The 17,182-nt window shown below is 48.7% G+C and overlaps 1 protein-coding gene and 1 long non-coding RNA gene across 12 annotated transcripts in view; one reads left to right on the top strand and one right to left on the bottom strand.

Annotated features, from left to right (window-relative positions):
- PLEKHG3 (pleckstrin homology and RhoGEF domain containing G3) overlaps positions 1-1,478 on the bottom strand; it is a 40,686-nt gene extending 39,208 nt beyond the window's left edge. The window contains exons 1-3 of one of the 10 annotated variants that reach the window (XM_087856006.1): positions 1,214-1,342; positions 530-589; positions 61-166 (exon numbers count right to left, since the gene is read on the bottom strand). The gene's annotated coding sequence lies outside the window, so the exon portion shown is untranslated. Of the gene's footprint in view, positions 1-60; positions 1,154-1,213 lie in introns of those variants that run through there. The other 9 variants (XM_087856009.1, XM_087856007.1, XM_087856011.1 and 6 more) reach the window with 9 other exon arrangements.
- Positions 1,479-2,536: 1,058 nt separating this feature from the next.
- Positions 2,537-10,515, top strand: LOC123800705 (uncharacterized). Of its 2 annotated transcripts, none has more exons than XR_006781988.2 (3): positions 2,537-2,794; positions 5,980-6,191; positions 9,217-10,515. It is a non-coding gene; the product is annotated as an uncharacterized LOC123800705 (long non-coding RNA). The 2 variants fall into 2 exon arrangements; XR_006781987.2 differs by having other exon boundaries at positions 8,706-10,515.
- The last annotated feature ends 6,667 nt before the right edge of the window (positions 10,516-17,182 follow it).

The following is a 17,182-nucleotide window of genomic DNA, read 5'->3' as shown; positions in this document are numbered from 1 at the left end:
TGGGATCACTGGGAGGGGTGAACGAACGACAGAAGGGGTACACCTTCCTTTGGTTCTTACTCTCTAGGTTTTCTGCTGGGGATGGTTGGAATGAAGTCATTCCCAGCTCAAGTCAATCAGGACTCCACTCCCCATCCAGCAAGGGAGGTGCTGGAAAGGCACTCTCCTAAAAGGAAACAGGAGACACGCTAGAAGGGAAGCCCTCCTGGGCTGTCATTACTCTCCCTACTTATTTCTTAGGTTCAGTGTGATTGGGCTGCATGCAGAAGCAGGGCTGGGGAGACTGAGAACTCCCAGTCTAGGGTTCCAGGTAGGATAGTGCGGGGTCTGAGTCGCCTCCTCAGGAGCACCGGAGAAGACAGCCTCCCTCATTCACCAACAGTTTAGGAAGTGGCCTCGAGGATGAAACTCTTACAGCGGCCACTAACACCGCCCCCCCCCCCAAGGCCACACCTCTCCAGCCTCCTACCATTACATTTCCCATTCCGTTCTGTTTTCAAAAGCAGCTCCAAAGAGTAAAAGTAGCTACCTAAAGATGTCTTGAAGTTTCAAGCTTGCACGTCTCATCTTAGCTTTCCAAACCAAAGGGCTGAGAATGGGGAGAAAATTAACCAAACAGATTTCAGGAGTGGGCGAGGTCGAGGACGACAGTGGCAGGCAATGGCCTCTATGCCTTCGGCTCCCGACATCCCATTTCTGGCCACCCACTCTACCCCTGGCAGGACAAGAGCTGAGATTCCCAAGAACAAGCACCGTGTGGCACCAACCCGAAACAAGCTGCTGGCGCCCCTTGGGCTCCCAGGACCAGAGGCTGAAATCCCTCCCCAGAAGGGTCCACCCGGCCCGAGTCCCACAGTCCGAGGCAAGGGCCAGTCCTCCAGCGGCCGAGCGCGCAGGCGGAGAGGGCGGACGCAGCCTCGCGGGCTTCCCGGCTTTCAAACGGAGCTTCCCGGGGCCACCTGGCGCGCTCACTCCTTTTGTTTCCGGGGTGGGGACTACAGGACAGAAAAGGTGTCCGTGCGCGAGCCTCTCCCGCTCCGGTCCTCTGCCGGCTAGCCCTGGAAAGCGCCCACGCAGCCCCGGGCCCTCCTCGGCCGCCCCGAGTCCCCACCCCGCGGGGAGCTGGGGCGAGGGCCCGGGAGGGTGGGGGCCTCGGAGTGGCTCCGGGCGCGGCCACTGGCCGAAGGAGAGGAGAGAAGCGAGGGCCACTCACCGCGCGGTCGCCGCCCCGCCGGGTCCCGCACGCTCCGCGCGCGAGGCTGCCCAGGTGCGGCCGCGACGCAGGCGCGAGTTTGAAAGTCGCTCTCGGCAGGGGCTGAGGCTGCCGGCCGCTCCCGCCCACGGCCCAGCCCCTCGGCTGCCCCGGACGCGGCCAGCTGCTGACGCGGCCCCCGGGGACCCCAGCCCGCGCGCGCCTTTCCAGCGCCGGGCAGGAAGTCGGGGCCGGGCGAGCGGAGCCGGAGCTGCCGCGGGAGGGAGGCGGGCGGGAGGGGCGGGCCAGGAATTTTTCCAGTGGGTGGAGACTCGGGCCGGCCGCTGGAATCCAGCAATTGGCGGCTTCGCCGGGACCCGGAGAACCTTCGCGACGCGGCGAGCCGCAGCCCGGGGTGAAGGGGATCCTGCGCAGCTAATGATTAACGCCCGCAGGTGGGGCGAGCGCGCCGCCCAGACGGTGACCGTCCAGTCCCACGTGAGCCGCTCCCCGACCGCCCCGATGCTCGCAGATACAAAGACGCACGTGGTGGGGGTCACCCCGGTGTCACAGCCAAATACCCCCATTGTGCGGCTAAGAAAGGGGGATTTCTAGTAAGACATTAGCTGGGATCGGCTTTGGGGGTCTCGATCCTACCAGACCAGGTCATCTCGGCTTTTCTGAGTCAGAAAGGCACGTTGTGAATTCCTCACCGCAACTCGGTCCCTGTGATCCTTTACAAATGTAAATCCAAGCCTCGGGGAAGCTGAGGAGATGAAGAAACGGGTAATTTAGCGGGAGTCCACCAAAAGACTGCTAGGTGGATAAAACAAGATTCAAGAAACCTGTGTAATAGAGAACCACGTTTTTGTAAAACGAAGACCAGAGAACCTGTCTCCTGTTTTTATGTCTGTATGTAATCATATGGACATGGGAAGGTACACACCTGGAAGGGGGTCACGGACACTCAATAAGGATAGCCTGGATTTTGAGCAAGATCATAAATTTTAAAACGCAAAATAATTCATCAATAAAGATGGAAAAAAGATGCTGTCCAGCACAAGGCAGACGAGAAGCCCAAGGTGGGGCCCCAGAAGAGATCCCACTGGTCAGACATTATCACCAGTTCCTAGGGAGAAAGAATGGAACACTGATATCGAATCACTGGGTTCTGTGTAGACAAGTGTGTATAGTAAACGGCAAATAAGAGTTGTTAAAAATAAAACAAGCCAAAAAAAAAAAAAAAAACCTCCAGGCAAATGCAAACTCCAGGTGATTTACGGGGAGGGGAGGAGAGGAGAGGGACAGGCGCGGAAGGAAATGGCTTTCAGGTGACTTTGAAACAGGATCCGGGCAGAGGGTGGGGTGAAGACAGCGGGGCTCCTGGCTCCCGACTGCGGGGGAAGGAGTAAGCGCTGGCCCTGGTCGGCCCCGGAAGCGGGACCCACATTCCTCGGGGAGGGAAGGTCGGCTCCAACCTTGCAGAGCCCTACATTCGCCTCCTGGAAGGGTGAAAGCGGAGATTGCGGAAGGAGTTTGGGGGTAAACAGCCGCCGCGGCTCCACCAGATATAGCCTGCCGGGCCCCCCGCCGAAGAGAAAAGTGAGAAGCCCCAAGTCCCTTCCTGCCTTCCGGGGGAGGGGGCGGGTCGGGGGGGGGGGTAGGCAGTCCTTCCTCATACTTCCGCCTTCTTTGATCCTGCTTTTTTCTCTCATCACCTGAATCCTATCAGTCCCGTTCTGTCCACCTGAAATCCCAAGTTCAAAGAAGGCTATTACTGAGTGCACCCCTCACTCCTCGGGCAGGGAATAGTGTCAATGACAGTAATAATAACTCATTTAGTGTATGCTTACCATTTGTAAGGCCCAGTGCTATGCTATTCACATTGTCTCTATCCTCGCAGTTACCTTGTGAGCTAGTCAGTATCCTTATCCCCATTTTACAGATGGGAGAACTGAGGATCAGAAGGTTTCTTGCAACTTGACCAAGATTACATAACCAGCAAAAGCAGATCCTGACAAGATCCCAGATAGGTCCAACATTTGAGTGCTTACTATGTGCTAACCATTATTCTAAGCCCTTTGTACAAACGGTTATAGTCACAGAAGAAACAGAGGCAAGGTCGTGCAGCTCGTGTGTGATAGACCTGGGCAAAGCTAATCTTCATCACCATCTATTCTGCTTTCTTTTTGACACCTGTTATATTCAATTCAGCACTTCGTTATAATGCCTTGCATTGCTTCTGTTTTAATGTACATAACCTCTTTCCTAAAAAGATTGTAATCTTTCCTTATGGCAGAAGTCATACAGGAAGCACTCTGTAAAGCAATGCTGAATTCAGATGAAATAACCCAAACAGTTTGAAATCATATCTCACCTCTAAGGACAAAAACCTGTGTCTGGGCCCAGACTCCAGCGATCAGAGTCTCTCTCCTTCCTGCCCCTTCCCATCCTTGCTTTAGTGGCTGCACTCCCCCTGCTCTTAAATCACTTATTGGTATAATAATACCCTGTGCTCCAGTAATGACTTTAATCCAAGATCTCAAAGTGTTTTAACAAATACAGATTAATTCATCTTCACAGTACCCTGACTGAGATGGGCAGATGGAGGTATTCTCCCCCATTTTATGGGTGAGAAAACCAAGACAGCACAGAGAATCTCCATTCACAATGGAAATCAGTGGAAGGGTTTCTTCTCGAAGCCCTTCCCCTCCTCCTGCCGAACTCTTGGGGGCCAACATCTGCATCAAAATTTCAAATCCCAGAGACAAAGACCATTGAGTTTTCACCATAAAGGACATTTCCAAACTGTCATTTCAGCTGCTCTATTGTGGTAGACCTCAGGAGAGGGAGGGGATGTAAAGACCGAAAATCTCCTGAGGCTTTGTGCTTCCAGTCCTGAGAAGGAACCCGGGCTGGCTGGGATGGGGGAGGAAGTCCTCCTCCAAGGTGACCTAAAAAGCCCAACCAAGCTTTGAAGTCTCAAAGCTTCAAGAGATGCGAGTTGCATTTTGGTAATGTTCCTCAAAGTGTGCACCACAAGCAACAAGAGGATAAACTAAACGTCATCAAAGCTAAAACTTTTATGCCTCAGGGAGCTTCAAGAAAGTAAAAAAACAACCCAAAAAATGAGAGAATTGTTGCAAATCATATATCTGATAAGAGTTTATCTAGAATATGTAAGGAATCCCTACAAGCAAATAACCCAAATAAAAAAGCAACCCAATTTAAAAATGGGCAAAAAATCTAAATAGACATTTCTCCAAAGACACACAGATGGCCAATAAGTATATGAAAAGATGCTCAACAACCTTAGCCATGATACAAATGAAAATCAAAAAAAAACCAAAAAACAAAAAAAACAACAAAAAAAAACCAATGAGGGGCACCCGGCTAGCTAGCTCAGTCAGTGGAGCATGTGACTCTTGTTCTCTGGGGTCATGAGTTCAAGCCCCATGTTGGGTGTGGAGCCAACTTAAAAAACTAAAAAGTAAAAAAAAAAAAATTTAAATGAGGGGTGGCTGGGAGCTTCAGTCTCTTAAGCCTATTTAAGGTTTTCTCTCTCTTGCGCTCTCTCTCCCTCTGCCCCTCCCCCCTCAAAAAAAATTTTTTAATGAAATCTCATTATATACCCATTAGGATGGCTAAAATAAAAAACATGTAGTAATTAGTGTTAACGAGGTTGTGGAGAAATTAGAACTCTCATACATGAATGATTAAACCGAGTGAACATAAGACTCAGCAATTCCATTCCCAGGTGTGTGTGTGTGTATGTATGTATGTGTGTGTGTATATATATATATATATATATGTGTGTGTGTGTGTCTGTCTGTCTGTCTTCAAGAGAACTGAAAACATCTGTCCACACAAAACCTTGTACACGAATGTTCATAGCATCACTATTCATAATAACCAGAAGGTAAGCACAACCCAAATGTCCATCAGTTAATGATGAATGGATAAACAAAATGTATATCTCTACAATGGAATATTCAGTCATAAAAAGGAACGAGGTACTGGTTGATGCTACAACATAGAGGAACTTTGAAATCATTATGGTAAGTGAAAGAAGTCAGCCACAAAAGACCACATGTATATAATTCCGTGTATATGAACTGTCCAGAATAAGCAAATCTACACAGTTAATTCGTGGCTGCCTTAGAGCTGGGGCAGGGGTGGAGGGAAGTTGGAGGAGATGGGGAGTGACTGCTAACGGGTTCGGGGTTTCTTTTAGGAGTGCTGTAAACACTAAGAATGAGTAAGGGACAGGAGGGGCCAGGTAGGGAGAGATAGGTACAGGGCTACGTGATCAGGCTCACCAAAAATCCCGGAAATGCTGAGGCGTAAGGAAACCAGAGATAAGGGAACTGAACCAGACCACCTTGTTTGTCTTAAACATCAGAGATGAGATATTCAAAGGAGAAGTAATCATGGTGCTATCAGTGGTGACGTCAAGGAGATTCCAGGTCCATGGTCAGTCTTCTATAAAAGACCAACCATAAAAGACCTCAATGGCAACACCCATTCGGGACCCCTCTCATTTTAGAGAGCTTTATCCTTTCCTTCCTGTTCTCACCTTCACTTATAAACATTCACTTCATTTCACCCTTTCATATCTGCGAGACTCATTCTTCGACTGACTCCGTGAGACAAGCACCCTGCGGCCCTGCAACAAAAATAGTGATTATACAAAAAAACAACAACATTGAATTGTATATTTTAAGTGGGTGACCCGTGTGGTATGTGCAATAATATATCTCAATAAAGCTGTTAATTTTTTTTTCCAGTGTGAACTACTACCACCTGTTCCAGAATTACCCGGCTGCCTGTAATCAGAATCTATCAGAATTCTGTCAGAATCTTTGGTGGGCAGGCCCCAGCTCTGCATTTCCCCAAATACACTGAATGAAGTTCAGCGTACCAGCGTAACACCGTGCCGTACAAGACTGTGATTCAGAGCCTTGTGGCTCCAGGCTTCCTGAAAGGAATAAAATGGAAGGTCTGTAAGTCACTCTGAGAGGGCAAAGGCCTGGGGGTTGGGAGGGTGGGGAGAAGAGAAATCCCCTTCCTGAAGTTCTTTATCAATTGCTTCTTTCTCCCAGTCTAAACTCCATAATGTCAGAAAAAAATCTGACATCAGAATGGGGATGAGGGGAGATAATGCCTGGTGGCTCAGTTAAGCATTTGCCTTCAGCTCAGGTCATGATCCTGGGGTCCTAGGATCAAGCCCCGCACTGGGCTTCTTGATCAGCGGGGAGCCTGCTTCTCCCTATGCCTGCTGCCCCCCTCCCCCGCTTGTCCTCTCTCTCTGGCAAATAAATAAATAAAATCTTTTAAAAAAAGAAAGGAAAGGGGAAGAAGATAAATAAATAAAATCTTTTAAAAAAAGAAAGGAAAGGGGAAGAAGATATAGGGGAAGGAAGAGGAAGACTTCCCCCCTCCTTACTACCTTCAGGCTCCCAGCCACGGCTGTGAGGAGCTCTTGAAGGAAATGAGCTGTTTGTTTGAGTTTGTGTCTGCAATAGAAACATTTGCCAATCACTTGTGGTTTTTCAAGAACCTGGGAGCCGCGTATGAACCATTTCTGGAGATCCACTTACGTTCACCTTCGTTATCTATCGGCAGTCAAAGGGGCTGTAAGTCAGCATTTACAACACCTGAGGCCAGAGAGTCGGCACTTAGGCGTCGGCCTTTAATGGTCTAGGGGTTGGTTAATACGTTGACTGTCCCTTCTTGGACTTCTGGCCTTTGGGCCAGACGTTTTTCTATTTTGGCACTGCCTGCAGATAGACAAAGTTTAAACGTGGAACAGTCAAGCTTCCCCCAGCTTAATGCTAAAGTGAAAGATTTTCTGGGGTGGGTTCAGAAACTATGAGCTGAAATAGTGTTGTGAGTTGTCTGTGTACTTTTTTATCTATGTTGTTAATATCCCATAAAACTTTCTGCTTCTGAGATTTTCAGACCTCGGTATTCGTAAGAAGCACCTGGGAAGTTTCTGACTCACAACTAAAGCGGACCCTAGGAATCTGCATTTTAACAGTAAATGATTCAGATGCAAGGGAGACCCATAGACAACGCTTGGGAAAACAGTGGTCTGAATTCTGCCTTTTGTCTTATCCCCTCCTGGTGCTTTCTCTTCCTCCCCTGAAACTAAGGACTCAAAATAGAACCCCCCCACCCCCACCCCCCACCCCCGCAAACCCAGTGCTCCAGAGATGAACGGGTATGGCTTTGAAGGCCTCATGATGCTGGAACAAATCAGGCTCTTACATTTAATCAGATGAAAGGTGAAATGCTTTGATTCATGTGAAATGCTTAATCTTCAACACCTTGGTAACAAGTAGGGCGGGGTACACCTACCAAGTACTATACCGGAACACTCGGAAAACAAATCAATAAGAGCTTAATTAGGAGGTAATTGCCCAGTTACTTGCAGATGGAGGTAGTTCTTCCCGACTGTAATTTTGGTTGTTGATGTTTTCCTCCAAGACAAGGGCCTATAATAGGTAGATTCGGCCCTGGCTGCTCCAAGAGTATCCTGCTCAAAGAGTACAGAGCACTTGTTCCAAGAAACCAATGGGGCCCAGATTGGCATACTTTTTTTTTTTTTTACATTTTATTTTATTTTTTAAAGATTGATTTATATGCAGGGAGGGCAGGGGGAAAGGGAGAAATTTTTTTTTTTTTAAGATTTTATTTATTTATTAAAAAGAGAGAGAACAGCAGAGGGAGAGGAAGAAGCAGGCTGCCTGCTGAGCAAGGAGCCTGATGCAGGGCTCAATCCCAGGATCCTGGGATCATGACCTGAGCCGAAGGCAGATGCTTAACCAACTGAGCCACGCAGGCACCTTGGCATACTCTTTCTTCGGTTTCTGTGCCAGACCTTACAGGAAACATGGGTCAGTAATAACCAGATTAGGTTATTAGGTCCTAGGGCAACTAGGACCCAGTCAATCTATTTTCCTAAGTCACCAGCATCTCGTCCAGGAGAAATGAGGAACTGACCCCGGGGTAGAAGGAATAACCTTTCCTCCACGGGAGCAGTGAGCAGGCACATGGAGCCCGCACTGTCCTATCCTATTCTTGGCTGCCAGGAGCTCCCATGGAAACCTCACCTCCCTTCGGGTGGCGTTTGTGGCCCTCACTCTGGCCCACTCCCTTCCTCACTCTCCTGCTACATAACTGCATTCTTCTCAGTCTTAGAGGATTGCCAGGATTTCTTCCAGTCCTGAAAATCTTGGATTCCATCATCTTAAGGAATCCCAAACTGTTCAGCTACAAGCTCTCTTTTCTCTTCATCTCCAGGCTTGACTAAGGAGACAAGTCTGGCTTCATAACCCCTGACTCCATAATCCAAATACCCTTATCTCAGGCCCGGGTTTGTCCTCAGCCTGCTAGGAAGATTATGGGGATAACACTGTCCCAGGGGCAGTGCTAAGTGCTCCACAAGTAGTCTCATTCCATCCTCCCAACCATCCTTGGAGGCAAGTAATAGTTCTCTCCCATTTTACAGGTGAGAACATCAAGGCTCAGAGAGGTCAAGTCACATGTCCCACGTTACGTAGCTCTTAACGGCAGACCCAGGACATGTTCCCAGGCCCCTCTGCAGCCTGAACTTGTGCTCTTAACTGGCAGCCTGCCACCAAAATACCCCACCCGGTTCCCAGGGAGCCACTAGACTCCAGCAGATGGGAACAACCTAAGTAAATTAAACCCAAGAAAAGAAATGTCCCCTCCCTGTTCTGCCCAACCAAACTGCTGTGAATTGCCTCAGGCCTGACTGGAAAGTCTACTAGGCTCCCAAGTGAGTGACAGACTTGTTCAAGGGGCTGGTAAATCAAGGGATGGGGAGAGAAGGAGGAATGTGGTTCAGGGTCATCAAGATGATGAGAAGGGGAAACATGCAAAAATCTCTAAGGACCAGTGACATCTCAAGCAAGCCAGCCATAAAAGGTAAGGCAGGACATTCGCCTGGCAAGCACAGTCTCTGGAGCCCTGATCATGGCCTTGCCACCTGTTCCCAGGAATCGTCTGGCTGCGAGAACTCAGAGAACATCCTGTCCTGCCTGCCCCTGGAGAGACCGGGAGCAAAGCTCAAGTTTACCCAGTGCTGCTGAAGAGAGCGGGGAGTCGGCTTCCTGCTGGGCTCAGAGACTCCTGCATGACTGTCTCCAGAACCTGCCCCAGCCCCAGCTTGCCCTGCCTGGTACCCGTCCTCACAGTGGCACTTGCTGTTCCTACGGCAACACTCCTCTGCCCTCGCCCTCTCCCAGCTCACCTCCATCCCTGTGACCTCATGGCAAGGCGACTTCTCAGGCATCCAGACCAGATATGGAGGGCTTTGCAGTCCCTCTGCAAGCAGGGTGGTTAGGAGCACAAGCTTTGGAATCAACAGACCTGAACACTTGCTGTTTAGTCAAGCCATTAACCTTGCAGGGCCTCAGTTTCCTCATCTGAAAATGGGGTGAGTAATGATACCTATCTCACAGGGTGTTTTCTAGGAATTCGTGAGAAAATATTTGTAAGGAACACATAGTTCCTAGTCCACAGAAAGAGGTAGCTTATAATGCTATTGGTACTTCTGTTTCTAAGTATTAGGTTCCCAAGCCCACCTCAACATCCTAGTTTCTCTAATGCCGTATCAAGTCAAAGAATCTTACAAATGGAAGAGACAAGAAGTCACCTAAGATAAGTACTGTTTCTTTATGTAGTTTTCATTCATCTCTCTCTCTCTAAGGATGAAATAATAGCAGTATTTGGCACATGCCTGGGATATAGTAAATGCTTAGTAAATGTTAGGGTTTGTGATAGTGTTACATGTCAACTTGACTGGATCATATGATGCCCAGACATCTGGTTAAATGTTATTTCTGGTGTGTCTATGAGAGTGTTTCTAGAAGAGACTAGCATTTGAATGCGTCAACTGAGTAAATGGAATTGCCCTCCCCGGGGTGGGTGAGCATCCTTCAAATGATTATAATGGCTTTAATATTGGCAAATCCTGGGCCTCAAATGTTGGGGTAGGGTGTTTGGGAAATAGCCAAATGCCATTCAAACCCAAGTCAGGTGGAAAATGTAATCTCTAGCTGCATTAAAATGGATCCAGAATGAGGACTGACGGGGCGCCTGGGTGGCACTGCGGTTGGGCGTCTGCCTTCGGCTCAGGGCGTGATCCCGGCGTTATGGGATCGAGCCCCACATCAGGCTCTTCCGCTATGAGCCTGCTTCTTCCTCTCCCACTCTCCCTGCTTGTGTTCCCTCTCTCGCTGGCTGTCTCTATCTCTGTCAAATAAATAAAATCTTTAAAAAAAAAAAAAAAGAATGAGGAGTGACAGTGGAATGAGGACACTAGTTTCTCCCATGTGGCCCCTGAGCCAGTCCTAAAGACACTTCCAGAGAGAAGCTGATTCCCACTGTGCCTTTCCCCACCTGCGCCCACCCTACGGGTCTGCTCTCCTCTCTCAGGACACAGAAGTTGAGAGAAGTCTGAGGCCAGAGTCATTTCTAGTCTCCACCAGCCCATGTGACCTAGGGACCCTTCCCTGGGAGGTTAGCCATCAAGCAAAGATCTACATTCTCACTTGCTCTTCATTTCCTTCCCAGGCTCCTCCTCTCCCTCCATCCTCACTCCCTGACGTGAAAAATAATTTTTTGGTAGACCACATAGCTAACTAGGGGAATGCAACCTCCCCAACCCCCCATCCTCCTGGGCATTTAAATGGAGTGCTTATTTCCCACTGAGGAGACCTGCACACAGACCTGACTCCTATAGCTCTCGCACTTGTTTCTGCAAGTTTCCAATCCACAGACATTCATCGCGGTTCTATTATGTGCCAACCATTATGCTGGCTCTTGTCAAGGACATAAAAGCATCAGACCCCATCTCTGACCTCAGCCAGGTGGGAAAGGGTGACAAACTATAAACATATAACAGTAAAATTTTTAAAGTGCTGTTCTAGACAATGAAAGCAGACATGGTATAAGACAGTTTGCAAATTTTGGATAATTCTAATTGGTACTAAAAGCCAGAGGGCAGAGAGCTTACTATAGGCTAGAGTGGTCAGGAAAGACTTCTTGGAGGAGGCGGCCTCTGACCAGAGTCTTGAGAGACAGAGAGGATTTGGGGGAGCTGAAGAGGAGAGGAAATATGAGGAACAGAAGACAGTGCTGGGAAGGCAAAGCTCTGGTCAAGGTTGGTCTGTGGGCGGCCCTGGTATACATGTGAGCTATCTCTGGTTCAGTGGTATTCCAGTATAGTCATTCTTTTCAGGTGTCTTGACAAAGACCTGAACTTGACCATCAAGCAGGGGCTTCCTCCTTCCGAATATTCAGATCTAATGACTCTGTATTAATTAGAATTCTTTGGGTTGCAAGTGACAGAGCCTCAACACTAAACTAACTCCAGCAGAAAGGGCTTTGTCTCTTAGAACTGGAAAATCCAGGTATGGAGGTGCATTAGTTTACAAGAGTGTGAAGGCACAGTTGCCTCTAGGCGATCCAATACTGTCTCAGGGCTCTGTTTTCTCTCCTTTTTTCTACTCTACTCAGAACCACCTTATAAGCTGGCTGTCACAATGAGGCAGGGAAAAGGGCTGCCAGTCACCCAAGATTCATATTCTCTGAGCTTATCAGCACCCATGGAAAGAGTGGAAGTTTCCCTCCTACTTCCTCTTCATAGTTCCTTGTCAGCATCCCTGACAAAGGAGGTAAAAGAAGTTCACTGACAGAGTCCCAAAGTTAGCTGTCATATAGGGGAATACCTGTGCTGTGGGGTGGACCCAAAAGACCAAAAGGACAATATGGGGCTGGCCTGGGGAAGAAGACAAGGCCGTGTTACATTATTCTGGAAAACCCCATTCCCTGTTATGGAATCCAGATAGACGGTTGTCCCCACTTCTTCCCAACCCTAATAGCCAGACTCTTTTCATAGGGAAACAAATGGTTACTTGCTAGGAGGGCTTGTGCAGGGACAACAGCTACCTCTCACAGGACACTGCAGCAGGTTAGTGACTGGCTAAACACCCAAAGGGTTGTAGGTGTTTAAGGAGCAGGATCTAGCTCAGAAGACCGGGTTAGGCTGGTATATCTTCACACCATGGAAAATTCATGAAATGGATTAGGTAGTGAGCAGAACAGAATCCTCGCTGCAGGCCAGAACTCACTTACAGGGCTTGGGTGGTGTTTTCAGGACTGTAGGTGTCATACTAGGAAGAGCAAGGACCCAGTAGGTGTCCTATGCAGGAAGAGCAAGATTTCAGAGCCTAAGGCTGCCCTGGACTCAATGTCAAGTGGAGACTAAAGGCATTTTTACCCTGCTCATTCTCTGCTCTTGAATTCTCAGTAGGCAGCGTGCTCTGGGGGCCCCAGTGTAAGGGAGCAGCAGCTATCAATCACTCCAGATCAGAATCATAGAGGGAAAAAGACAGAGGAGGCTTAGGGCAGTGCTGTCCAAAAGAGTTTTCTGTGTGGATGCAAATGTTCTCTATCTGCAGCGGCCCTTACAGGAGCCACATATGGCTACGCAGCACTTACAGTGTGGCTAGCACAACTGAGAGACTGAATTTTTAATTTTACTTAAGTGAAATGAATTACATCTCAATGGCCACATGTGGCTAGTGGCTATGTATTAGATACTAAGTCTTAGAGGACATCCTTCCTCCATGCACCTCCGGGGCTTGGAAGGGAAAAAGGCAGGATAAATTGGAATGGAACATCCCCAACAATGATCTACGTCAGGAAAGGCAGATGGTGCAGAATTGGGAAATGAAGAAGACCCCTGGTGTCAACCTCCTTCCTAGACACAGACATCAGTTGCCTGAACTCTGGCAACTGTCCCCCAGCCTCTGCCTCTGAGAGCCACTGCCTCTGAAAAGAACCTCACAAAAGGTCATCTGAGGCTACCAGGTGGCTCCCAAGCCACAGTCCAGTGAGGAAGGAAATAACTTCCACATCTCGCAATAGCCCCATAGGGAACACCCTCCCCCCACTGATATAGGAGACCCCGCATCCCACTACTCTTCCTTCACTGTGGAAGTATCTCACGCTTTGCCTAAGGACCCCATAAATGGCCAAATCCCTAAGGGATCTCAGTTCCACATGTGTTGACTGAATGCCTCCCAGATCATCAGAGGAAAAGCTGAACTTAAATAATTTCCTGTCCAAGAACAATCTGTCACCTAGCACAGTGGGAAACCATCCAAGCCAGCCAGCAGAGTGACACGGCCCCACCCACAGCCTCCAGCCTAGACAGAGATCTGAGCGATCGGGACCGCCAGAGACTAGGTGAAGGGGTCCTGACAAACCCAGGAGAGACCTAAACCAGCCCCGCAAATGAGCACCAAGGCACGGGCCCAAGACCAAAAGAGAAAAGTGAGCTTGTGGGAAAGGCAGCCAGTTAATCAAGTGGAGACTTGTCTTCCCATTGCGCTCTGATCGCGGCTGCGCACAGCTACCGGAAGCCAGGCCGGGGCCCTGGGTAGGTTCAGCAGGGCTGCAAGAGCACCAGCAGAGGCGGACGGTGGCAGAGCGGACTATGTGCCAGGCTTCTGCCAAGCTGGCTCCTTTCTGTGCACTTTCCATGCTACTCCATGACTTTACCTCACACTTCCTCCAACTTGTAGACCATCCCAAGGGGTCACGCCTTGATCAGCCTTCCCGCTGTCAGGAGGGGGAAGGCAGGAAGCCCTTAGGCTTGCTCTGGCCCAGGAGGGCCTTAAACAAATTCGGGGCCTTCTCTGACCATCATTTCCACATCTATTTGGGGTGTCCTTTTTAAAAAACAAATTAAGCTTGCGTGCATGTTCTTTGCAACATTATTTGCAATACCCAAGAGGTGGAAGTAACTCAAATGTTTATCCATAGAAAAATAGAGAAAATGTGGTCTATATACATAATTGAATATTATCTGACTGTAAAAAAGAAGGAAATCATGTTACATGCTACAACATGGATGGACCTTGAGGACATGATGCTAAGTGAAATGAGACAAATGTTGCATAATTCCACTTATATGATGTATCTAAAGTAGTAAATTCATAGAAACAGGAAGTAGCTTGGTGGTTGCCAGGGGCTGTGGGGCAGGAGAAATGGGGACTTGTTCAATGGGTAGCGTTAGTTCTACCAGGTGATGAGAAAGTTCTAGAGATTTCTTGCACAGCAATGTGAATATGTACACATAACAGTGGTTAAGATGGTAAATTTTGGTCGTGTGTTTTTCACACAATTACAACTTTGAAATAAATAATTAAAACATAGATTAAGCTTTTCATATGCTGTCTTATCACACATCATCATTGTCCTACATGCCCATTACGGAAAACACGAAAAATTGAGAAGGTTTTTCTTGGAAGTTTTGTGAAAGTAAAGCCTCCCCATAATTGAAATGTGACCTAAGAAGGATTATAGAGAAAAGCCACAGATCCCTGCCCCACTCTGGCCCTCCTTTCCAGAGATGGCTGGTTTCAGACTTTTCTGCTTTTAGATGGTCATCAACCTAACACTAAGCAGTTTGCTGCAAAACTTGTATCAACTTCAGCTGTGACTCCAGGCTGAGAAACAGGAGGATTTAACCCCTAACCCAACCCCCACCTTCTTCCCCAATCCTCTCGGGTTCAGCCATTACAATTGTCAGTCCTTCTATTGGTTATCTTTGTAACTGTAAACGATGCGCTTAAAGCTGGCTTGTTTCTGATTGGGCCGATGTTCAACACTCCCCTTGTAATTAAATGAGCTCCTCACCCGGCTTCCCACAGAGAGGTTCCCTTCAACCCCCCCACCCCCCCACCCCGCTTCTGCCAGCTGTATTTCTACATTTATATTGTTATGGTTGATGGCCTCTAATTCCATCTTTCTCTTTCCCAGTAGATTTATACTAGAAGTTGAACACTAACCCACCATGCTTACAGAATTGTGACTTCGTGGGTGTGGTTCTCTCAGTGTGGCAAGGCTACATTTCCCATTGCATGGGGCCACTGTCACGATGGAGAGGACCTTTTAAAAGGCGTGGAGAACAGCTGGTTAGGAAGTTGTTGGGTGCAGATGAGGGCGCCGAATATGAGGTATTCCCACACTTAAGCAAATGTTTCATTTTTACAGAGTCCTCCCAGGTAAAACAACAATGAAATCAGGGCAGAGATTATGGAGGATACCATCCTAAATGAAGTAAAGGGTTGCCAATACGGGAAGGTTCCCTGTGATCCACCCAACTAAAATCTTCCCACCAGCCAGCCTGCCTGGCCTGTGTAATTAGCAATTCCCTCCTCTGCGAGAAGCAAAGCCCTCCCTGTGGTGTCATCTACTATGCAAATATTTCTGGGAGGGCTACCACACTAAGTGGCTGACAGCTCGTGCAATCCAGTTTATCAGATATCCGCTTTCCTGTGTGTCAGGAAGGGCGAGCCTGCTTTGGCCCCCGATAAGGACGGCCCCAAGCAGCTGCCTGGGCCTGAGCCGGCCCTCCCTGGAACCTCGAGTGGGTGACAACTGAGCTCTCCTCACTTATATCCCCCACTCTCCCAGTGACCCAAGCCACTCTCCCAGGCCCGGGAGACCCATGTCAGGCAGCCGTGGAGAAGCCTGAGGCACCGCCGTGGCTCCAGCTGTGAGCGCCTCCACGGCAGCCTCGACCTCCCAACCCAGCCCACAGGCCTCTGCCTGCCCAGAGCCAGGGAGGGAAAGGAGGGAGACAGATAGAAAGATAACCAGGGAAGGAGGCGAAGGTGCTTGGGGGGGGGGGTGTCCAGGGAAAACCTGAAGGGGCTTCCGAAAAGAAGTCAAGGGGTGCCCCTGCCTGTCTCAGAATTCTGGGTTGGCCTAAACTGAGGAATGCTCTTTCCACTCCCTGTTTTTGGGTCACAGCTGGTGTGTGAATTATTTGCTTTGTATCTGTCTCCGCCATACACTGCAGGCTCCCTGCGGGCAGGCCTGCCCTGTCTTGTCTGCACACGTCTTGTCACCACCAGCGCAGTGCGTGCCAGGTGCTGCGTGTCCAGTGGGCATGTGCGGGCTGCAGCTACAGGCAAATGCAGGAGCGCTATGCTCTTCGGTTTGCAAGCGCCCTTCTCCACAGCAGATCTAGAACTTCTTTTTCACTGTCCTTCACCTCCGGGCAGTGTTAGCTCACTACCTGTGGATTGAAGCCCATGGAAATGCTGAAAATGGAAAGGAAGGGATTGCCTCTTTAGCCCAAGCAAGGGTCTTTGGGGTTGCTCTAGGGCACGCATGTGCGGCTGCTCATCAGACCTCCTGCAGCCCGAGGTTGTCTACTTTAGAGCAGGAGTGACCCACGTGCCAGGAAAAGCGGCTTTTTGGTGTCCATTTGATGGTGTTTACAGTATTAAAGGATAGCCTCAGATCTGTGGGAAATGATGTCTATATAAGATTTTTCACTGCAGCTTTGTTTGAAATAGCAAAAGACTGGAAACCACCTATATGTCTCATCTATTGAGAAGTGGTTAAACAAATGATGGCACCTCCATACGGTGGAATTCAGGGCAGCCATAAAACCGGGAGGAAGCCCTTTATGTACTGACATGAAACATTCTCCAGGATAGATTTTTTTTTTAAGATTGATTGACTTGATTGATTTGAGAGAGTGAGTGAGTGAGTGAATGAGTGAGGGAAGGGACAGAGGGAGACACTATCCAAGCAGACTCCCTACTGAGCACAGAGCCAGACGTGCGGCTCACTCCCACAACCCTGAGATCATGACCTCAGCTGAAATCAAGAGTCAGACGGTCAAATGACTGAGCCACCCAGGGCTCCTCCAAGATATATTGTTGAGTAAGAACAGTAAGGTGCAGAATAGTTGTACAGTACGTACCATTGTGGAAAAAAGGAAGAACAATAATATATGTGTATATAGTTACTCATTATGTTAAAATCTTTCTGGAAAGAAACATAAGAATCTGGTAACACTGGTTGGGGGAAAGGAGGCCATGTGGTTTGGGGACAGGGTAGAAGGGAAATGTCACTCTATACCCTTTTCTGCCT

Source organism: Ursus americanus, chromosome 26 (assembly GCF_024610735.1).
Source record: "Ursus americanus isolate L20-20 chromosome 26, mUrsAme1.1.p, whole genome shotgun sequence".
In the NCBI taxonomy this organism is placed as follows: Eukaryota; Metazoa; Chordata; class Mammalia; order Carnivora; family Ursidae; genus Ursus; species Ursus americanus.
This window is presented reverse-complemented; position numbering and strand designations above follow the sequence as displayed.